This window comes from Sinocyclocheilus grahami, unplaced genomic scaffold (assembly GCF_001515645.1).
Source record: "Sinocyclocheilus grahami isolate Dianchi unplaced genomic scaffold, SAMN03320097.WGS_v1.1 scaffold1681.1, whole genome shotgun sequence".
NCBI classification, from domain to species: Eukaryota; Metazoa; Chordata; class Actinopteri; order Cypriniformes; family Cyprinidae; genus Sinocyclocheilus; species Sinocyclocheilus grahami.
Window position 1 is genome coordinate 134,639 of NW_015506860.1, and position 5,955 is coordinate 140,593.

Sequence of the window (5,955 nt, forward strand, 5' to 3'; positions counted from 1 at the left end):
ATTTATTTATTTGTTTGTTTTTAAGTAGGGGCACAAGTGCTTCTAAAAAGAAAAGTAAGCGTAGAGTCCTGAAGAATGTAACGTTACATTTTAAAAACGAATTGCAAATGTTTATGCAAAGTGTAAACTATTAAATCTGCAATACATGCAATACTGTACCACTATATAAGAAGTCTTTTTAAGTCAGCTAATCGGGCCAATTAGAGACAATTATTAACAATTCTCAGTTTTTATTAAATCATTCTTTCATTTCACTAATCAATCTTTTTTTTTCTTCTTCTTCTTTCTTTCTTTTTTTTTTTTTTAACACAAGGGGTCATTAATGATGCTTACATTTTAACATGTGCAGATTCACACACAACGTATATTGAATTTGGCCAGGATTGCAGGGTGCTTGTCTTGATATCCAGGAAGGTTTAGAGAAAATATGAAATAAGTTTAATGTTATAATAGATTATTAAGGGTTTTATAATTAAATACATCTGAAAGGTCATCTAATATTACCCCGCCCCTTTCCTAGCTAGAGTCCGCCCAGTGAATTTTGGCCAATTCCGCCACTGTTAATACGCTGTTTTACAAACGGAACACGGCGAGAAGCCTTTTTTCTCATGCATATTAAACGCCAGGAACATGCATACCTCATCGCTCTCCTTCCATTGGGAGAATCCGGCTTACTTTCACTTTGAGCCTCTTAGCTCGCCATTAAAGCAGAACAACACTTATGAATCCAATTCCGCATTCGTTTACTGAGGGGAAAAGTGAAAATGAAGCTTTTCTTTAATGTACTCGCAGTGACTTTGTTTTTACTCGACCACGGTGAGATCTTTTTCGTTGCAATCTCTTTTCCGTCGATTTCTGTGGCCTGTAGTAGGCCTAAACGCGTCTTTGGCGCTGGAGTGATGGTTGGATTGGGCGAAGGCTATTGTTGGGATAATGCTTATAGGCTGAGAACAGCCTGACACTCACAGAAATCGATGCTCGGTGAAACACATATTAACAAAACAACGCTATCGCAGTTCAAACGAGATCAGATCAGTTTAATTTGCGTGAAAATTGTCCTTTGAGATAGGTCACGTGACTGGGTATAACCACGCAACTAACTTCAGTAAAAGTTGACATTTCATATCAGTGCATAAACTGATCAAATGTAACTGTGAGTCGCTTTGGTTAAAAGCTTCTGCCAAATTCATCAAATGAAGGCCTAAATGTTGCCTACACACGTTATTTACGTGGCAGATTAAGCACTAAAATATATTTATAAAATGTAGACTTTAGTCTTTATACGGTGCAAAATAATTCTCTTAAGTATTTTTTGGGTTCTAGTCATCTATGTAAAATTCATTATGATTCTATGAAAATGATTCATTTAATGTTCAAATATATATATAGCAGGGCTGCCCAAACTCGGTGCTGGAGGGCCGGTGTCCTGCAGAGTTTAGCTCCAGCTTGCCTCAACACACCTGCCTTCAAGTTTCTAGTATGGCTAGTAAGAGCTTGATTAGCTGGTTCAGGTGTGTTTGATTAGGGTTGGAGCTAAACTCTTCAGGACACCGGCCCTCCAGGACCGAGTTTGGGCACCCCTGATATATAGGGAGAGGGTTTTGTGTTGTATAAGATCATTCATGAGACTCGTGTCTGTTTGTCTGAAGAGTGAATTTGTAAATCAATGATGTTCATCTGCTGTTTGTTTGCGTGCGTGACATTATGAATCCAGACAGATTTCTCTGCTCACAATCTTTATGATCTGTAGACTAATATTTTCACAACACTATTGTATTATTTTTTTTGTTTGTGTTTGTTTCTTCAGGTGTGTCTGGTGCAGACAGAGTCTCGGTGTCAGTGATGGAGGGAGATTCAGTCACTCTACACACTGGGGTTCAAACAAACCAGCAAGAGGACATTAAATGGTATTTCAGCGACCTTCGCATTGCTCAAATCAGTGGCGATCTCAGTGAGATCTGTACAGATGTTCAGTGTAATGAAGGCACTGAGAGATTCAGAGACAGACTGCAGCTGGATCATCAGACTGGATCTCTGACCATCATGAACATCAACACCACACACTCTGGACTTTATAAACTAGTGGTACTCAGCAGCAGCAGCAGCGACAGTGAAATTATCTTCCTCGGTGTCAGTGATGGAGGGAGATTCAGTCACTCTACACACTGGGGTTCAAACAAACCAGCAAGAGGACATTAAATGGTATTTCAGCGACCTTCGCATTGCTCAAATCAGTGGCGATCTCAGTGAGATCTGTACAGATGTTCAGTGTAATGAAGGCACTGAGAGATTCAGAGACAGACTGCAGCTGGATCATCAGACTGGATCTCTGACCATCATGAACATCAACACCACACACTCTGGACTTTATAAACTAGTGGTACTCAGCAGCAGCAGCAGCAGCAGCGACAGTGAAATTATCTTTGGTGTTTCCGTCACTGGTGAGTCATTTAATGAGTGTTTGAATGCAGTTTATATATGTGTAAAATACAAGATGTAGACTTAAAATACAAGATCCTCCAGCAGCTGTTGGTTTGTGTTTCAGGTGTTTCTGCTGCTGAACGAGATGAAATGAAGAGAAAGTCAGTGAAGGAGGGAGAAGCTGTCACTTTAGATCCTGCTGTAACAAAACACCCAAATGATGTGATGACGTGGTATTTTACTGACATTCTCATCGCTGAAATCACTGGAGATCAGAGTAAGATCTGTACAGATGATCAGTGTAAAGAGAGATTCAGAGACAGACTGCAGCTGAATCATCAGACTGGATCTCTGACCATCACAAACACCAGAACCACAGACTCTGGACTTTATCAACTACAGGTCAAGTCATTTAATGAGTGTTTGAATGCAGTTTATATATGTGTAAAATACAAGATGTAGACTTAAAATACAAGATCCTCCAGCAGCTGTTGGTTTGTGTTTCAGGTGTTTCTGCTGCTGAACGAGATGAAATGAAGAGAAAGTCAGTGAAGGAGGGAGAATCTGTCACTTTAGATCCTGGTGTAACAAAACACCCAAATGAAGTGATGACGTGGTTTTTTAATGACATTCTCATCGCTGAAATCACTGGAGATCAGAGTAAGATCTGTACAGATGATCAGTGTAAAGAGAGATTCAGAGACAGACTGCAGCTGAATCATCAGACTGGATCTCTGACCATCACAAACACCAGAACCACAGACTCTGGACTTTATCAACTACAGGTCAACAGCGGTAGCAGCAGCTTCAGTTTTAGGAGGGTCAAGAGTGTCAGTGTTTCTGTCACTGGTGAGTGTAATTTAGTCATTCAGTGTATTTTCTTTTGAGGAATTTTTTCAATATTTTAGATCAACCCACTGTGTTGGGTTGTGGACTGTTAAAAAAAAAAGTGTGACACTTTGACTAATGTTATTAACATGCAAAATGCATAATATCAGCCAGCATTCCTGTGAGCGCTGCTGCGTCCAGTTAAGCTCAAAGTGCAGATGCTGTTTGAGTTGCAGTAGCTAAAAACACCTGACGGCACCATTTATCAGTTAAAACAATGTCATACACCTGATGACCAATGTATAAAGGTGTAATTATCAGTCAGAAGATATTGTTAAGTACTGGATGGATTATCATTCACTCTCTAGTAATAATGACTGCTTCTCTTGATCTGTTCCAGGTTCAGGTCTGTCTTCAGCTGCTGCTGCAGGAATATGTATTGCGGTTGTTGTTCTGCTGGTGACTGCAGCTGTAACTGCTGCTGTGGTTTACTGTCGCCGCAGGAGATACAGACAAGCAGCACAGAATGTAGGTATTACATACTGCTCATTTAACCAGATATACTGTATGAGAGTTACTGTGCACTAAAAAAACATTTAAAAGAAGAGTGGTATGAATACATTTCGTATGTTATTATTATATAATTATAATTCTTTTTTATCGTTGGCTGAAACAAAAATGTAAACTGTGAATAGTCATCTTTTTGTCCTTTATATTTAACAACGTGGAAGCAGATATTCACCATTGAGGCAGTGTCAAAACAATCAAAAACACAAATAACTCCCAAATAAACTAAACAACAATTAATATAACAACATAAAGTGCAATGTTTTTTTGCAGAGCAGTTGTCTTATTAGAAAACACATCAATACATCAGTTCAAGAATTCTAGATGTGATATTGAAATAACAATACTTCAAGTTTATATTAAAGAAGATGACCACCTGATGCAGTTTAAGACATTGTGTTAAACGATTATGGAAAGAAAACCTCTCCACAAACAACCGGAACGAACACAATTCCAAGTCTCTAGTAAACTCAGCAAAAAATAAATAAAACCTTCTTCAAATTTCTTTTTATGTGTAAATATTTGTATGAACATAAAAAGACTCAACAACTGAGACATAAACAACACAAATGTCACAGGCATTTGATGAACAGTAATGGAAGAGGGTTTCTTGTGTGTAAATACTACAGTGCATCTCATCTTCATAGACTTGCCAGTTCTTGCTGTGAGATGTTACTCCACTCTTCCACCTAGAAGATTTTTTCGAACACATCTGGTGGCTCACACGTGGTTTGGCTCTGTCAGGATGAACAGCTGTCCTTCTGTCTTGCTGTAGCTCTGTCTTAGAAACACAAATGTCACAGGCATTTGATGAACAGTAATGGAAGAGGGTTTCTTGTGTGTAAATACTACAGTGCATCTCATCTTCATAGACTTGCCAGTTCTTGCTGTGAGATGTTACTCCACTCTTCCACCTAGAAGATTTTTTTCGAACACATCTGGTGGCTCACACGTGGTTTGGCTCTGTCAGGATGAACAGCTGTCCTTCTGTCTTGCTGTAGCTCTGTCTTAGGTGTCTTACATTACAGACGCTGCAGTTAATTGCTCTGGTCTCACCTGCAGTCCTCATGCCTCCTGCAGCACGTCTATGGCATTTTCACACAGCTGATCAGAGACCCTGAGCATCTTTACACTGGTGTTTTTCACAGTCTATTGAAAGGTCTCTTTAGTGCCCTAAGTTATTGGAACTCTGACATTAATTTTCCTCCACCTGTTAAGTGCATGCAATAATTGTTTATGTTCATCAAACAAGCATGAAAAACATTGTTTAAACTCTTTCCAGTGAAGATCTGTAAAGCTTATTTGGATTATCTTTCAAATACATTATACTGAGGCAGGTACATTTATTTTTTTGCTGAGTTTATTTTGTTGTTTTTGTAACTTAAACATCAGACCTCCTTAGTAATTTTACCTTATTTGAATGTGTTTTCTTACAGAAGGATGATGATGATCCAAAAGAGATTCCTTTGAGTTATGGGATGTCCTTAAATCAGACTGAGGCCAACTATGTATACAGTTAATGCACTGATCTGGTTTGACATATCGGTCATATCTGTCATCCTCACTGATAGGACAGATTGCATTTTTGCAAATACCTCACCAAGATGTACATTACAATGGGAAAAAATCTTTTCTCAGTATTTTTGTTGTTTTCCATTACATCAAGATGCATTTACTTAAAGGGTTAGTTCACCCAAAAATTAAAATTAGGCTGCGTTTTACTCTACCCCGAGACATCCTAGGTGTATATGACTTTCTTCTTTCAGACGAAAAGCGGGTGTTGCAGTGCTTCAGTCCAAAAGAAGTGAAATAAAAAGCGCCCATCCATAAAAAAAAATGTCTCACACGGCTCCGGGGGGTGAACAAAGGCCTCCTGTAGCGAATCGATGGGTTTTTGTAAGAAAAATATCCATATTCAAAATGTAACAATCACTTTAATCTAGCTTGCGCTCACTGTTGTTAACAGCAGCAGTTCCCGGGAGGATGACGTATGAGGTCAGCGCTGCGCATGCGCCGCTCAGAAGTGACGAATGCGGAAGCACAGCGGAGAGATCAAAACAAAACAACGGTCACTTATTAGAAGTATAAATCGGGGATTTGTAAAAAAGAATGTCGGAGGATTTCGATATAAGCCAAGAG

At 39.0% G+C, this 5,955-nt stretch overlaps 1 pseudogene; it reads left to right on the forward strand.

Moving 5' to 3' along the window:
* The first annotated feature begins 522 nt into the window (after window positions 1-522).
* On the forward strand, window positions 523-5,497 carry LOC107572010 (uncharacterized; annotated as a pseudogene).
* Window positions 5,498-5,955: the final 458 nt, after the last annotated feature.